Raw genomic sequence first — 17,923 nt, 5'->3', positions numbered from 1 at the left:
TTCCGTTACTGGTTCTCCGAACTACCCAAAATTTCCGTTACCGGTTCTCTGAAGTACTCAAAATTTCCGCTACCGGTTTTCCAAATTACTCAAAATTTCCGCTACCGGTTCTCTGAACTAATCAAAATTTCCACTACCTGTTCTCCGAACTACCCAAAATTTCCGTTACTGGTTCTCTGAACTACTCAAAAATTCTGTTACTGGTTCTCCGAACTACTCAAAATTTCCGCTACCGGTTTTCCAAACTACTCAAAATTTCCGCTATCGGTTCTCTGAATTAATCAAAATTTCCGCTACCAATTCTCTGAACTAATCAAAATTTCCACTACCTGTTCTCCGAACTACCCAAAATTTCCGTTACTGGTTCTCTGAACTACTCAAAAATTCTGAACTAATCAAAATTTCGAACTACTCCGAACTACTCAAAATCTCTGAACTAATCAAAATTTCCGCTACCAATTCTCTGAACTAATCAAAATTTCCACTACCTGTTCTCCGAACTACCCAAAATTTCTGCTACTGGCTCTCTGAACTATTCAAATTTTCCACTACTGGTTCTCCAGAACCTTTCAGAACCTGCTGGATTTCTGGTACCCCTGGTACTTGTTTGTTTTTTAAATCTCTCTTTCATTTTAACATGTTAACCAATGTGTGAGTTTTATTGGACCCTAGTGGACCACAGGGCATGTGATCAAAAGCACACAGAACTGTAAAAAATGCTTTTTCCCCAGTGGGAAACGTAACTCACAAAATTGCACTTTTTAAAAGTAGCAAATGGATGGAACGTAAAGGTTAAAGGGGGGGGGGAGAAATATCAAAGGGAATTCACCTTTCGGCTAAGACACCCGTGTCTCTATTGAGACCCCGAAGGATGGAATCAGATTTCAGCCCTGCTCCGGTTACCTACTCCCCCTTAAGACTCCCAGAATCTTTTGCCTGCACATCTGGAGCTGGAAACCTAAACCGACTGAAGAGAAGCAGGTTGAAGAAGGCACAGAGGCTATAATAATCTGACACTTTCCAGAGTTTCAAACTTTTTTCCCCTTCGAGATGACCTTGATGGCCTATGAATTAGCTGCCATTTCTGGAGGCTAAGCTATTATGCCAGAGCCCGGTGGAGTCTTCCCCTCTACTCAGTTCTAAGGGAATGAATAACTGGATTGTGTATATATATATTAGCCAGGCCAATGGGTCAGCATTACACAATATATATATTTAAAAACCTCCCTTTTAAGGCCCAGCCTCTGCACCCCACCCCAGGCATCAACAGAGGAGTTGCATTCCTTCGTTCTAAAAAAATGCAAATCTTTCCCCAGTCGTCTGGACTGATCCTGTTCTGCAGAGCGCGTTTGCAAGACGAAGTGGGCTATGGCGGTTTTGCAGAGCGTCGGAGCAGGGAAAGCTGTATTTTAAAACCACTAAAAGAGCCACATAGTAAGCTTTTATGGTTGAACTGCAGGCCGAATCCTCCTGTTCGAACATCTGGGTTGCACAACCTCTTCTTGTGGGTCTGATTCCCATAATAAGTTGTGGTGAAGGGTATAGGTCAGAGCACCCTTTTTTTAATGGGCTACATGACAAAGGGAAGCTATTTTTCTCTGTTTATTTCTGGGGGGGGAGGGGGCAAAAGACTTTTGAGGAGAAAAATTAGGGAAGTGGTTTTTGGCTCCTTCACTCATCTTGCGACATGGAGACCAAACCAATTTGGCTGGCTATCTTTCCTGATCTCATCTCCTGCTCTACACCAGCCACGATGGGACTACAATTCCCATCCTGCTGAATGGAGCCATGGGTCAGCCCTATCCAACAGAGTTGAAGCTCCCCTTTCTGGCTATGTCTGTGCATTATGCATTGTGCATTAGCAATCACCAAGAAGTGATGTGGATGAGCTGTTATGTTCATCTGTTGCACAGATACGGTATTTTTTTCAGAGTATAAGATGCACCTTTTTCCACCCAAAAAGAGGGTGAAAATCTGGGTGCATCTTATACACCGAATAAGCATTTTTGGTCTACCGAAACTCTGCTCCCTTCACAAAAACGGGTCATGCAGAGAGTTTGAGAGTGCCCCTGGGGGCTAGGGAGGGCAAAAATGAGTGAAAAACAGGACTTTTTTTGCTCATTTTTGCCCCCTCTAGTCCCCAGGAGCACTTTGCAGGCCTCTCAAACTCTCTGCATGTCCCGTTTTTCACAAAAGAATGAGGTATGCAGAGGGTTTGGGAGATCTGCAAAGTGCAAAAACTTTTTTTCTCCAAATTTACCTCTTCAAAAACTTGGTGCCTCTTATACTCCGAAAAGTATTTTAATGCAGGTAATCTTTGAGCCATTACTGAGCCCAAAAACATGCATTCTATTCAGAAAGTGTTTGTGTGTTCATTTTACTGGCATCTTACATGAAAGGAGAAGAAATTATATTTTAAAAAATATTTCAAAACAGAGAGACTCGTGATGGAGTTAAAACCTCTTCTTCCCCCAAATTCCAAAGGCACATACTTGTGCAAGGAATGCACAATTACCATTAGTGTTAGATACTTGCTCTAAGTACAGTGGTTTCCACCAAGGTCCTCTGTTCCGGCGGGAACGGAGGTTTAATCCTATTGGTCGAAGGGTCTGACAGCTCCCTATAAAAGGGCTGCTGTCAGACTCAACCTTCGCTGGATTGTTCTCACTTGTTGTACTTAATAAAGGGCTGTTGTTACCGTTAAGCCTGTGTGTGCCTATCCATTACCCAATCTAACATACTTGTGCAAGGAATGCACAATTACCATTAGCACTTTCAATTTTTTAAAAAAGCAGAAATGACAGATTGCAACATTGCATTTATCCTTTTATTTGGTTATGTCTGTGCATTCGCATCTTTGTTTGGAAAATGGTATTTCCCTAAGCTTTGTCATAATTCTGGTTCCAGCAGAATTATGCACGGGGAACAATCGCAGTCATGTACAACAAGGAGTAACAAAAATGGTGCAAGTATCACCCTATGGAAATGTCTCTATTCAAGATTTTTCCAAAAGCTCTTCCCAACCTAGCCCACCTCACAGGGTTGTTATGAGGACAACACAGAAAATGGATGAAAGCAGAGAAAACACAGAGCAACATTCTCAGGTTAATCCATTTTGAGCTCATGGAGGTTATAAATCTAGCAGACAACTAACAATAGTCCTCGACTTACAACCACAATGGAATATCTGTTTCTAAGTGAGACGGTGATTAAGTGAGTTTTGCCCCATTTTATGAACTTTCTTGCCACACTTGTTAAGTGAACCACTGCAGTTGTTAGCCACATGGTTGTTAAGTGAATCTGGCTTCCCAGTTGACTTTGCTTGTCAGGTCACAAAAGTGAATCACCACCACTATCATAAATAGGAGTCCAATTGCTAAGCATCCAACTTTTAATCACAAGACCATGGGGATGCAATGGTCGTAAGTATGAAAAATGGTGACAAGTCCCTTATTACTAACTTAACAACTGTAGCAATTCACTTAACAACTTCGCAAGGAAGGAAGAGGTAAGGAGAGGAGGGTGGAAGGGAGAGAAAGAGGAGAGAGGGGAGGAAGGGGAAGAGTAGGAGTAGGGGAGAGGTAAGGGAAGAAGCAAGGGAAAGGAGAGGAGGAAGGAAGTAGAGGAGGGAGGGAGAAAAGAAAGGGAAAACAAGGTGGTGTTATAACAGGCAGAAGGGATGGTAAATAAAGCAATCTAAATTGCAAATTATAACCTATTAAATGGAATAATAAATGTATAAGAATGACAAATGTAAAGAAGAATAACAATTATGTGAATGTATACTCATAACGGTATGTAAGAGAATAAAAAAATAAAAAAAAACCAATTTGTCAAGAAAGCGCATAAAATGGAGCAAAATTAACCTAACAACTCTTGTGTTTAACAGCAGAAACGTTAGGTTCAATTGTGGTTGTAAAGCGAGGGCTACCTGTATTAAAGGCCAATTCATTTCCCAAAAGCAGAAATTCTTGTTCCTCCTGACTTATTGGGAGGAGGAGGAGATACACCGCTCCTGACCAAGGAAATTTACTTGCAAGCAGAGGCATGGAAGTGGCTTTTTTCATCCTCTCTCGGGCCGACACTTCTCCTGCAAAACCAGTCTGATGAGTGGGAGGCTTGGAGCAGTAAGAGCCTTGTGTGTGCCTGCATCCGTACCTTGGAAAGGTTTTCCTTCGCAGGCTGCGTGCCAGCTGTCAAAGCTGCCCAAGGCAGAAGAACAGGTTTCTTGGAGCAAATACAGCAGCAAGCTGCCTCGCCCACAGCAGGCCAGCATCTGGGACCCTCATCCTACGACCCCCTAGGCTCCCTGCTTCATTTGCCTGGGGAGTCAAAAGGGGGAAAAAAGGAGTTTGGAAAAGGTTGCCGCTTTGTGTAACGGGGCCCAAAGGCTGTTTGGACTGAGAGGTGAAGAAGTTCAGGTACAAGAGGTGCCAATAAGTCACACCTGTTGAGCCCAGCCAGGACTCCAGTCCCAGGAAAGAAGGGAGGAAGAGAGAAAATCCTTGCAAAGTTGACAGTTTTTTTTTTCCAAAACGTACTTCTCTTACTTTTTTTTTTTCCAGAAAGCTGGTTATAAAATATAGATAGTCCTTGACTTGCAAGCATTTGTTTAGTGACCAGAGTTACAATGGCACTGAAAAAAGTGATTTACGATCGTTTTTTCACTCTTACAATCGTTGCAGCATCTCCAGGGCCACCTGATCAAAATTCAGGCACTTGGCAACTGACTCAAAGTTATGACGGTGGCAGTGTCCCGGGGCCATGTGACCCACTTTGGCGACCTTCTGACAAGCAAAGTCAATAGGGGAAAGCCAGATTCACTTAACAACCGTGTCGCTAAGTTAACAACTGCTGTGATTCACTTAACAAGTGTGGCAAGAAAGGTTGTAAAGTGGGGCAAATCCAGTGGTGGGATTCAAAAGTTTTTACCATCGGTTCTGTGGGCGTGGCTTGGTGGGCATGGCAATGGAAGGATACTGCAAAATGCCCATTCCCTCCCGATCAGCTGGGACTCGGGAGGCAGAGAATAGATGGGGGCATGGCCAGCCAGAGGTGGTATTTACCGGTTCTCCGAACTACTCAAAATTTCCGCTACCGGTTCTCCAGAACTGGTCAGAACAGGCTGAATACCACCTCTGAGTGAATCTCACTTAACAACTGTCTTGCTTAGCAATGGAAATTTAGGATTGTATTGTGGTTGTAAGTTGAGGATCCCTCAAACTCGAAGCTGCTTTGTTTCCATGGCAGTTACTACAGGACTTGGACTTTGTGTAACAAGGCATGCCTCTAATTTTAAAAGGACTTAATGTTTCACCCTGAAAAATATCTTTCTGAGAATGCAATTTTTTTTTTGTTCCTTAGTGTTTATCAACCTCAGCAACATAAGAACTGTAGACTTCAATTCCCAGAATTCCTTAGTCAGCTCAGTATGCATGGACTTCAACTTCCGGAATACAATAATACAATACAATACAATAGTAGAGTTGGAAGGGACCTTGGAGGTCTTCTAGTCCAACTCCCTCCCTAGGCAGGAAACCCTATAGCGTTTCAGACAAATGGCTATCCAACATCTTCTTAAAGGCTTCCAGTGTTGGAGCATTCACAACTTCTGGAGGCAACTTCTGTTCCACTGATTAATTGTTCTCACTGTCAGGAAGTTTCTCCTCAGTTCTAAGTTGCTTCTCTCCTTGATTAGTTTCCACTCATTGTTTCTTGTTCTACCCTCAGGTGCCTTGGAGAATAGCTTGACTCCCTCTTCTTTGTGGCAACTCCTGAGATATTGGAAGACTGCTATCATGTCTCCCCTAGTCCTTCTTTCTCTTAAGCTAAACATACCCAGTTCCTGCAACCGTTCTTCATATGTTTTAATCTCCAGTCCCCTCATCCTCTTTGTTGCTCTTCTCTGCACTCTTTCTTTCTACCCCAAACAGCATTTGGCTAGGGCAGTAATGGCTAACCTTTTCATCACTGTGTGCCTAAAGTGCGCACCCATGCACCCCTAATGCAATGTGTGTGCAACTCCTCCATGTGTGCCCTCTGCACATGCGTGTGACTCCCCCATGTGCGCCCCACCTGAGCATACACACATGATCCCCCATGTGCCCCCCACCCACATGCATGCATGCAGACCCCCCCGCATACGCTCCACTGCGCATTCACATGCAACTCCCATGAATACACATGCAACCCCTCCGTGCGCCTGCCCCCCTGCATATGTGTGCACCCCCATACATATGTCCCTCCCCCATGCATGCGGGTACATCTCCCGCATACACCCCGCCCCTATGCATGTGCGGCAGAGACCCCAAAACCAGCTGGCTGGCAGAAGATGTGGATGCGTGCACAGCTGAGCTGTGGTTGATGGCTCAAGTGCCCACAGAGAGGGCTCTGTTTGCCACCTGTGCCATAGGTTCACCATCACGGGGTTAGGAAATTCTGGGCATGGAGATCCATACATCCTAAAGTTGCTGAGTTGTAGAAATCACTGCTCTAGGCTTTTGCTACGTTAAAAAAAAATCAACCCTGCAGGCAGGCCACACCCCTGCATGTCTGGCTGGGGGATTCTGGGAGTTGAAGTCCCCCCATCTTAAAAGTTGCCAAGGCTCAGGAACTTTTGTTTTAAAAGCTTGCATCTAAATTTTGTATTCTTCTTCCGAGATCTCTTTCCTCTTTTTCTCACGCCTAATATTTCTCGCATTTTGTCGTTTGTGACACGACGTTGTATTCTGTGCTGATCAAAAGACTGCAGTTTGATTGGCAGTTAAATCCACCATTAGGGACTGTGCTATGTACCGTTCAGCTGGTGCACTGAAAGAGAACTTCTGGGTCATAAAAGGTTGTTCCCTCCTCTTTCTACGTTCCCTTGTATGACTGGCAGGGCTTTTGTTCTGTGCAACGGGTTGCAAAATTGGCAGAAAAAGGCTCACGCAGGAGGCCTCCGTTCCAGCCCAGCTGACTTGCTCCCTGCCTGGCCTTTATCTCTCGCTGAGTCATGCCAGAGACCTCTGCCCTCTGAGTCAGCATTTCCAATCCCCTGCCCAGTTCAACCAGTCCACCTTTTTCTTCCAAAGACCAGTGACTTCTTATCAGCCTCCTGTTCTTTGGCCAAGGAGGAAATGCTGATTTTTCTAGCTGGCTATTTCCTTGACCAGCCATGCTGGCTTGCTGGACTAAACCTGGCTAGTTTGAAGGAAAACTGGCCCATCACGTACCCCCCCCCCCCTGAGCTGAGATCCAGCGGCTGCCTATCCAATCCCGTTTCAACTTCCCTCTGCTTCCTCCCATTCGAAAGGCCTCCATCCACCACGTATGGATGTATTACAGGTAGTCCTCGACTTACAGCCACAACTAAACCCAAAACTTCTATTGTTTAGAGACATGTGTTAAGTGAGTTTTGCCCCATTTTACAGCCTTTCTTGCTCCAGTTGTTAAGTGGATCACTGCAGTTGTTACGTTAGTGGCTCAGTTGTTAAGTGAATCTTGCTTCCCCATTAACTTTAGCAATAGCACTTAGACTTATATATGGCTTTACAGCCCTCTCTGAGTGGTTTACAGAGTCAGCCTATTGCCCACAACAATCTAGTCCTCATTTTACGCACCTCGGAAGGATGGAAGGCTGAGTCAATCTTGAGTCTGGTAAGATTTGAACTGCCAAATTGCAGGCGGCCGGCAGTCAGCCGAAGTAGCCTGCAGTACCACACTCTAACCACTGCGCCACCGTGGCTCTTTGCTTGTCAGCAAAAGGGGATCCTGTGACCTTGAGACATGCGACCATCATAAATAGGAACTAGTTGCCAAGTGTCTGAATTGCAATCGCATGAAATCGGGGATGCTACAATGGTCATAAGTGTGAAAAATGGTCACAAGTCGCTTTTTGCAATGCTGTTGCAACTTTGAACAGTCACCAACTGAACTGTTGTAAGTCAAAAACTGTCTTTTCAACTACTTTGCATGTCAGGTAGACCGTTTAGCTGAAAAAGAAACTGTTTATGTTTTGCATTCTCTGTTTTGGAAACCTTTGCCTATATATGGGCTCTAAACACACGTTGTTTTCCGTCATGTGGACTGAGGCATCCACAGCTGGCTTCTGAGTCATTTCCGAGTTATGCTGTCATCAGCCTACAGTGCTGTCATGCTACCAGCCTCCTCCTGCAACCCGTTGTCCTCAGACTGTGGTGTAGGGAGCAATTTCCCGTGCCCTCCACAACAGGGGCTACAGGGCACAGGAGTTATAGCCACTTGGGTGACCACAAGAGTTGGAATTTTGAATCTGTATCCCTTTTTTGCAGCACTCTGGATAATCACCAGGGGGCAGAAGGACACAATGCTGCTTGCAGCTTTGGGCTAGCCTCTAGGGGTCATCCTGAGTACTGCAGCTCAAACTAGAAGTTGTCAGGAGTTTAGTGCCCAATTCCTGATTTGGGGGGAAGGTGATGGGAAGAAAGTTAGACTTGTTAAGTGGCATCTGCAGAGAATTATTTTAAGAAACAAACAACTGCAGATATTGTTAGATCAGGGGAGGGCAATTAATTTTCCCAAGGGGCCATATGAGAAACTATAGAGGGCTGAATCAAATATCAATCACACACACGTGCATATGTAAATTGAAAAGGAAAAAAAAACACCAGTCGCCTCATCACTGGAGGTTTTTAAGAAGAGATTGGACAGCTATTTGCCTGAAATGGCACAGGGCCTCCTGCTTGAGCAGGGGGTTGGAGTAAAGACCTCAAGGGTCACTTCCAGCTCTACTCTGATTGAATTCCCCACCTGTGAGAGGAGACCCTAGCTATTGGTAACAGCAGAATTTGGCGTTGTAAGAAGTTAGCACCCAGCCCTCTCCTAGAAAAATGAAATATCCTGGGAAATATTGAAAAGGCAGAATATTATATTTCCCTGGATCAGAAATGGAGAAACCTGTCTTTAGGCAGGAAACAGACTCACTCTGAACAGCCCCCGTCTTTGTCAATGGGCCATTAAAAGGCTTAAGCGAATCTGTTCTACATAACAAAGATCTTCCCCCTTTAGCTCCAGGGTGATGGGTTTAAGGCATGATAGTATTATGGCTGTTTACCCATCTCACCACAGGGCACCTGGGAAGAAGCAATGCTCATCCAAACATGGACTCAAAACACAGCCTAGAAGTTGCCCCTGCATGGCCCCATGGGAGTCTGACAACCAATCAGAATACAAGATCAAGATCAAAGGCCAGAGAGGGCATAAAACCAGGGACTTTCAGCATCTCTGCTTCTTTTCTTCTTCACCCAACATCTGGAAGCATTGATCCCCCTTTTCTGTTCAGGAGTTCAAGCCATGTGATCCTGTCCACCATTAAAACCATCTTTCCAAGCAGCCTCCATGTTTCCAGTATCTTTTCCCCCACTGGGAACGGAACCCAGAAGGACATTTCCTCCAACATTAGGCGTTAGTTTAGGAAGTTGTTTCTTTCCAAACCAACTACTAATACCCCACAACCACTATTGTTACTTGCAGATTGGAAATCACGCTCCTTTTGTGTTCCTGCCAATGATTCCCCCAAATTATTTTGCACCTGCACCCACAACTGCAGCTTTCTATCCCCTCCCCCAAGGCAATTCCCAAGGCTGAGATAGCAAAGCTTTTATCTTGTGATCAGCTATTGTGTAAACGAGGTTGTGCTACTTGGTATCTGTCAAGACCAGAGCACTTGTTCCTTTTTTCTTTCTTTCTCCCTCCCTTCCTTCTTCTTTCCCTACTTTTTCTTTTTTGCTTCCTCCCTTCCTTCCACCTTTCCTTCTTCTCATTTTCCTTCCTTTTCTTTTTTGACTTCCTTTCTTCATCTCCTCTTTACATTTCTTCCTTCCTTTTTTTCTCCTTTTCCTTCCTTCCTTTTTTGTCTTCCTTCCTCCCTTTCCTCTTTATATTCCTTCCTCCTTTCCTCTCCTCCTTCCCCCTCCCTCTTACCCTTCCCTTCATCTCTCTTCCTCTCCTTCTTCGCTTCCACTGCTTCTTCTTATTCTTTCTTTTTTTCCTGAAGCTTTGTCCTAAAGAGGTTGCAAGCCAAGGAATAAAAATGGGGGCAGATGGAGGAAATAAAAGATACCCAAGGGTCATTAGCTTAAGGGAATAAAACCAGGCCAATGAGAACATGGAGTTTTGAATTTTTATTTCTGTTGCTGAATAACTTGTTTTTTGACCATTACAAGAAGTGGTTATGCTCCCTGAATGTAAATTCTTCACCCAGACTGGAATCCACCCCCCTGCAAGCTATGGGAGGGAGCAAATATTCATATTTTCCTGCCACCCTCATGCCCCCGTTCTTCTTGCTCCTCCAATATCAACCTAAGTTTCCTATCTTGGAAACCAGCAGCCGAAGAAAGAAAGTGGGAGATAACACACAGAAATTTAAGGGTTTTAACTCCAACTTATCCAAGCTGTCTTGCATGCAAATTAATAATTCCATGACATTACATATTTTAGATGCTTCCTGCTAGCACTGATGATGTTACCTAGTTGGGGTAATGAAACATCTGCAAGAAAACAAGGAAGCTCAGAGAGCACAAGGGCCCCTCAGATGCTTCCTTTGCGAGATGTGTCTCCAGGGACAACTACCATCAACATCCCTCCTCAAAAACAAAAGCCTACATACACACACACACACACACAAAGGCACTTTTTTTCTCTTGAGTGCTGAATTTGCCGAAAGAGAAACAAAGATATCACCTACCCTTTGGACCTGGGAACCAATGGCCCAGGGAGCTGATGGCCTTGGAGAATGTGCAGCCAGTAAAGGCTAGAGAGCTATTCTGAGATATACTTCAATTTGGATTCCTGCATAGGGCAGTGGGTTGGAATAGATGACCTCTGGGGTCCCTTCCATCTCTGAGGCCCTGTGCTATCTTTGGCTGTGCACTCATAAATTGCAAAAAGAATGACATAATTTTTAGAGAGAGGGAGGGAGAAGGACACACACATACACACAATCTATTATCTATCTCTGTCTATCTATCTCTATGTATCATATTTCTATGTGTCTATCTACTGTATCTCTTTCTTACTGTATATGCTGTATCTACTGTCTATCTATCTATCTATCTATCTATCTATCTATCTATCTATCATCTATCTATCTATCATCTATCTATAATCTATCTATCGTATCTTTATCTATCTTAAGAGCACATAACAGATGCAAACTCAATGTAATCCACTCCAAACTAGATGGCAGAAAATACGACTTCGGCAACAGAGTGGTCAATGCCTGGAATGCAGTACCTGATTCTATTATTACATCTTCAAATCCCCAAAACTTTAACCTTAAAGGGTCTACTGTTGATCTCACCCGATTCCTAAGAGATCCGTAAAGGGGGCATGCATAAGCACAGCATCGTGCCTACCGTCCTTGTCCTACTGTCCCCATTTATTTGTACCCATTTCCTGTGTTCATGCCCATGTTTATATTTATACCTGTTATCTCGTACATGTTTGACAAAATAAAGAAAAAAGAAAAGAAAGTTGTATTTCTATGTGTCTGTCTACTGCCTTTCTGTCTGTCCTATCTGTCTGTCTGTCTGTCTATCTACTGTATCTGTCTGTCTGTCTGTCTATCTATCTATTGCATCTATCTGTCTGTCTGTCTGTCTATCTATCTATCTATCTCTATCTATCTATCTATCTATCTATCTATCATCTATCTATCTATCTATCTATTGTATCTGTCTGTCTGTCTGTCTGTCTGTCTGTCTGTCTATCTATCTATCTATCTATCTATCTATCTATCTATCTACTGTATCTCTATCTGTCTGTCTATCTATTTATCTATCTACTGTATCTCTATCTGTCTGTCTATCTATTTATCTATCTATCTACTGTATCTCTATCTGTCTGTCTATCTATCTATCATCTATCTATCTATCTATCTATCTATCTATCTATCTATCTATCATCTATCTATCATCTCTTCTAAGATTTGTTTGTCACCCATCTTGCCAAAGGGTGACTCTTATAACTCCCATAAACCTGCCTGGTAAAACTGCTTGAGGCCAATGAGAACTGAAATGCAAATATCTGGCGATTACTATGTGGTCTACCTTTCTAGTAACTGGATCCAAAGAGTGAGGAAATGCTACATTGGCTGTGCTGAACTTCCCTCCCCCACCTCCTGGGCTGCATTTCTTTTTTATGGGAGGGATATTTAACAGAGCAGAGGAGGAACAAATTCCAGTTACACCTTTCCAAGTTTTAAAAAAATGTGTCATCACATTTTTTTCATGTTAGTTTTAATTCAAACAGGCACCTGCCAATTCCTTCCTGATGAGATTCTCTTGTATTGGGCACTGAAGGCCTGTAATGTTATGGTGCTTTCTTACTTTTTTTTACAAGAAATATTTTCTTGTAAAATACTTGTCAGAAATATTTTCTGACAAATAGGTCAGGCAATTCCTACAACTTTTGGTATATTATAGGAGAAACTTCAGAAGTGCAAAATAAGGAACAGCACTTCCATGTTGGGTTTTTACCGGCAACTTAATTGCCAACACGGGGATTGTTTTTGCAAAGAAGACATCAGGGCCCAAAATTTCCATTTTCTAGGGGCTGATCTGAGAGAAAAGAGGGATTTTCCTGTTCATGAAACCGAACATTGTAGGCTGCGCCTCCTGTTAAGTTTCTCCAATGGCAAAGAAACCAGGAGCTGCAACTTCTCCCACCACAGGAAAACTATGCAAAAATGATAGCTAGCCACTTTGTTTCTCTGATAAAAGAAAACTCAGGAAAGCTTCTGCCTTCCACTAAGATTTATTTATGGGAAAAGCGGCTCCCTAACACTCCCTGATCTGCATCTTGGAAGCTCCAGTATCTATCTTGTCAAGAGATTCCTGAAAATATCTCCAATGCCAGCATTTCAGGAATCTCCAAAAATCCATGTTTATTTTTATATTCATCCATTGATTCACCCATTAGTCCACCCATCCATCCAAATTGGCTGCTTGCTCGTAAAAAAACCTCTAGATCAGGGGTGTCCAAACTTGGGAACTTTTAAGACTTGTGGACTTCAACTCCCAGAATTCCCCAGCCAGCGGAATTCTGGGAGTTGAAGTCCACAAGTCTTAAAGTTCCCAAGTTTGGACATCTCTGATCTAGATGGTGAAGAATTTTTTTTAAAAAAAAAGATCCAAAAGAATCTGGGTTGAGGCCCAATAAGATCTAAGTAGTCCTACCTTCCTTCTCCATCGACTTCTCCAGCTACCTCATTATACAGGTAGTCTTCAACTTACAACAGTTCATTTAGTGACCGTTCAAAGTTATAGCCCATTTTGTAGTATTTATTTTGTGCAATGACAATAAAGGCCATACTACTATAACAGCACTGAAATAAGTGACTTGTGACCATTTTTCACACATGACTGTTGCAACATCCCCATAGTCAGGTGATCAAAATCCAGATGTTCGACAACGGATTCACATTTATGACGGTTGCGGTGTCCCTGGGGTCACGTGATCCCCTTTTGCGACCTTCTGACAAGCGAAGTCCATGGGGAAGGCAGAGCCACTTAACGGCCATGCTATTAATTTAACAAGGGCAGTGGTTCATTTCACAAATGTGACAAGGTAAGTCATAAAATAGGGCAAAACTTACTTAACAAATTTCTCACTTAGCAACATAAATCCTGGGCTCAATTGCACTCAAAAGTCAAAGATCACCTGCAAGTCAAATATAGGAAGTCCTCAACTTATGACATTTGGAACCAGAATTTCTGTTACTAAGCAAGGGGATTGTTAAGCGAGTTGCACCCTATTTCACAACCATTTTTTGCCATGGTTGTTAAGTGAAATACTACAGTGGTTAAGTGAATCATATGGTTGTTAATCAAATCTGGGTTCCCATTGACATTGCTTGTCAGAAGCCAGATAGGAAAGCTACAAATGGCAATCACTTGATCCTGGGACTTTGCAACCATTGTGAATACATGCTGCTTGCCGACTTCCCAAAGTTTGATCATGTGACTGTCAGAATGCTGCAATACGGATAGTTGTAAGTGCAAAGGTCCACTGCAAGCCACTTTTTTCAACGCTGTTGCAATTTCACTAACGGTCCCTAAAAAAATGATCGCAAGGCAAGAACTACCTATATAGCAGAGGTGGGTATTCAGCAGGTTCTGACCGGTTCTGGAGAACCAGTAGCGGAAATTTTGAGCAGTTCGGAGAACCAGTAAATACCACCTCTGGCTGGCCATGCCCCCATCTATTCTCTGCCTCCCGAGTCCCAGATGATCAGGAGGGAATGGAGATTTTGCAGTAACCTTCCCCTGCCACGCCCAACAAGTCACGGCCAAGTCCCACCATACCCACCAAGCCACACCCACAGAACCTGAATCCCACCACTGCTACATAGATTATTTTTTTTCCAAAAGCCAAGAACCAACTCTATAAAAAGTGAAGCTAATTAACAGCTCAGCTTCTTAGAAAAAGAACTTGGCAAACAAACATTCATTTTAGTTGCAAATTTGAAAACAGACAGGATGTTGGCTTTGCCTATACAAGAAGTCCTCAAATTATTATCACAACTGAGTCCAAAATTTCTGTTGTTAAGTAAGACATTTGTTAGGGTTCTTTTGCCCTTGTTTATGACCTTTCTTGCCACCGTTGTTAAGTGAATCACTGCAGTTGTTAAGTTAGTAACATGATTGTTAAATGAATCTGGCTCGCCCATCGACTTTGCTTATCAGAAGGTTGCAAAAGTTGGTCACGTAACTCTAGAACACTGCAACCGTCATAAAAACGAGACAGTTGCCAAGCATCTGAATTTTGATCACAATTTTGACGCTGCAGAAGTTGTTAACTGTAAAAAATGGTCATGTCATTTTTTAAAAAAATTGCTTTCATAACTTTGAACAGTCACTAAAGGAACTGTTGTAAGTTGAGGACTATCTGTAATTGGAGTTCCACTTGTTTTTAATGTCTGTTGCAAATGAAAACAGGTGGACTTATGCATTATAGGCAGAGTCACCAACTTGACTTGTTTGGACGTACTCTGTAGGCAACTTTACCTCTCCTCCCCCAGGAGAAATCCATTTTCTGTGTTGCACGCAATGCAGGAAAATACCTCCCTATTTGTCATACAACATCCTTGAGAAACGACAGCTGAAAGCAAAATTGAGGCCTCTTATTTCCCACAGTGTGTGCAAAAAGATTTATAACACGCCGAGCGATCTTTTACAGAATCAGCTACTAAGCCACTAAGGACTCTAAAGATGAATGCTAACATTTTAAAGTTTTGTTCAGAACATCAGTACAAATTGTCCATTTGCAGGCCTTCCAGGATCTTAGTTCAGCCTTTCTCATCTTAGCACCTTTAAGACAGGTGGGCTTCAATTCCCCAGCTGGCTGGGGAATTCTGGGAGTTGAAGTCGATCCGTCTTAAAAGTGCTAAGGTCGAGAAATACCATTGTAGTGCCTTTTGTCAGTTCTCAGCCAAGCAACAGGATTTGCATCAATTTCTGAAGACTTTCAGCTTTCAAGGCAGCCCCCTGCACAACATGTTGCAGTAATCAAGCTAAACTGGTGCTTAATTTGCCCTCTCTCCCACGACTTTGAAAACCTACCGGTAAGTGTGATTATTGTCCACGTGCCAGGTGATGAAACCTCACCACTGTGTTGTTTAGTTGCTGCAATCATTCTTATTTCAAGAATGAACAAGGAAGGAAGGAAGGAAGGAAGGAAGGAAGGAAGGAAGGAAGGAAGGAAGGAAGGAAGGAAGGAAGGAAATGCATTTCTATTAATTCATCCAAATGGGACAAGGAATTCTGCTCCCCTCCCCTCCCCCCCCTTCAAACTATTCACATTCTTCTTCTTCATTCAGAAACTTTGGAAGTTCTGTTTATGACATAATGTCTTCAAACCTTTAAAGCAGAGTTGTGCTGGCTGGAAAATTCTGGGAGTTGAAGTCCACAAGTCTTAAAGTTGCCAAGTTTGAAGACCTCTGCTTTAAAGTAGCAGAAGATTATCTGTTGGTTTAATTGAAGTATTGCACATATAATTAAAGGCAATGGTGAGTCACTGAAAATTTAAAAATCAGGTAGCATCTTGTTACCTATGCAGATAACCTTCCCAATGCAAAGTTTACACTAAATTGGCTTTTATTTACACCCAACTTGTAAAGAAAGCCGATCTTTTCATTTCCAAAGCTAATAGTCTGCAGCAATGAGGCCCTGACTTACTTGAGCCAAGGAATAAATTGCATATAACAGAATAACAGAGTCATAAGGGACCTTGGAGGTCTTCTAGTCCAACCCCCTGCCTAGGCAGGAAACCCTATAGTACCATTTCAGACAAATGGTTATCCAACCTCTTCTTTAAAACTTCCAGTGTTGGAGCACACACAACTTCTGGAGGCAAGTTGTTTCACTGGTTAATTGTTCTCACTGTTAGGAAATCCCTCCTTAGTTCGAGGTTTCCATCCATTGCTTCTTATCCTGCCTTCAGGTGCTTTGGAGAATAATTTGACCCCATCTTCTTTGCGGCAGCCCCTCATATATTAGAAGACTGTTATGGTGAAATACTGCAGCTGCAGACCTGTGCTTAGTTGCTCAGAATTTACTCCTGACCATATACAGAGGCTTGAGCTCAAGGCTAACTACATGCTGGATTTATTGAAGGACGGGTGAAAGTTAAATAGGCCGTCCCTAGTTTATAAACACGTAATTGTTAATTGAATCCAGCTTTCCCCACTGACTTTGCTTGCTGGAAACTGACTGGGAAGGTCCCCATGGTAATCCCTTGACTAGGGAATGCCCAAATTTTGATCATGTGACCACGGGGATAATGCAATGGCAGTAAGCACTAGGGCCAGTTGTAAGTCTTCCCCCCCCCCCAAATTTCTAATTTTAAAGATTGTAAATGGAGGGCTATTTGTATATCTACCCAGCAGCCAGGCTGCCTCTCCAAAATCAATGTGGACATTCATCTGATCAGGATGAAGGAAACCCATCTTTTTTCTGTCTCTTATCTAAGTAAATATCCTGAAAACACGTTGGGCACGTTAGTTAGCTTTGTAAATGCAAAGGTCTTGCACCACACTTTTTGCCTGGGGTTAAAAGAGACAGAGATTCATAATGCGCTCAGCTGAAGCCCAAATCAAGCAGCCAGGGATATTTTCCCACTGAAATTGGGGGGGGAAACTCCTTTAACTTTTATTTTATGTATTTAGCATATGGTATTTACAGAGGTCATGCAATCACTGATATACGAGACTAATAAACACATAAACTACATACAAACACAAATGTGCCTGCTCCAAAGAAGGGAGGGGAAGTCAAGCTATTCTCTAAAGCACCTCAAGGCAGAACAAGAAGCAATGGATGGAAACTAATCAAGGAGAGAAGTAACTTAGAACTGAGGATAAATTTCCTGGCAGTTAGAACAATTAATCAGTGGAACGACTTGCCTCCAGAAGTTGTGAATGCCCCAACACTGGAAGTCTTTAAGAAGATGTTGGATAGCCATTTGTCTGGAACGATATAGGGTTTCCTGCCTAGGCAGGGGGTTGGACTAAAAGACCTCCAAGGTCCCTTCCAACTCTCTGTTATTCTGTTATAGGTTTATATAAGTAAATATGTTTATCTAAAGTTTGCGGACAGTACAATATACAAGATAAAATATTAAGATAAATCAGTGATTAAATAATTGTAATATGGCACCATAGAATTGAAGTAGGATAGTATGAAGTATAGACCACCTTCACAATGGTATACTCTGGGCAATTATTTTTTTAGCAGATGGCTTATCATACATGGACTAGCAATATATATTAACATTTCATCTAGATTAGAACACAATAAAATGTAAAAAAAAATGATCACCATCTAGGGCAGTGACAGCTAAACCCTTTTCTCGTCGTGTGCTAAAAGTGCTCACACAACAGCACACCCATGTGCCCACACCCATA

The 17,923-nt window shown here is 42.8% G+C and overlaps 1 protein-coding gene across 2 annotated transcripts in view; it reads left to right on the top strand.

The window, feature by feature from the left end:
• Positions 1 to 15,469: 15,469 nt before the first annotated feature.
• The window catches only part of CSRNP1 (cysteine and serine rich nuclear protein 1), a 37,659-nt gene continuing 35,205 nt past the window's right edge, over positions 15,470 to 17,923 (top strand). Inside the window, exon 1 of one of the 2 annotated variants that reach the window (XM_081970210.1) lies at positions 15,470 to 15,583. The gene's annotated coding sequence lies outside the window, so the exon portion shown is untranslated. The remainder of the gene's footprint in view (positions 15,584 to 17,923) is intronic. The other variant, XM_081970214.1, reaches the window with a different exon arrangement.

Source organism: Natrix helvetica, assembly GCF_964273705.1.
Source record: "Natrix helvetica genome assembly, chromosome: Z".
Lineage (NCBI taxonomy): Eukaryota > Metazoa > Chordata > Lepidosauria > Squamata > Natricidae > Natrix > Natrix helvetica.
Note: the sequence above shows the minus strand (reverse complement) of the source record. Positions and strands in the feature narration are given on the sequence as shown.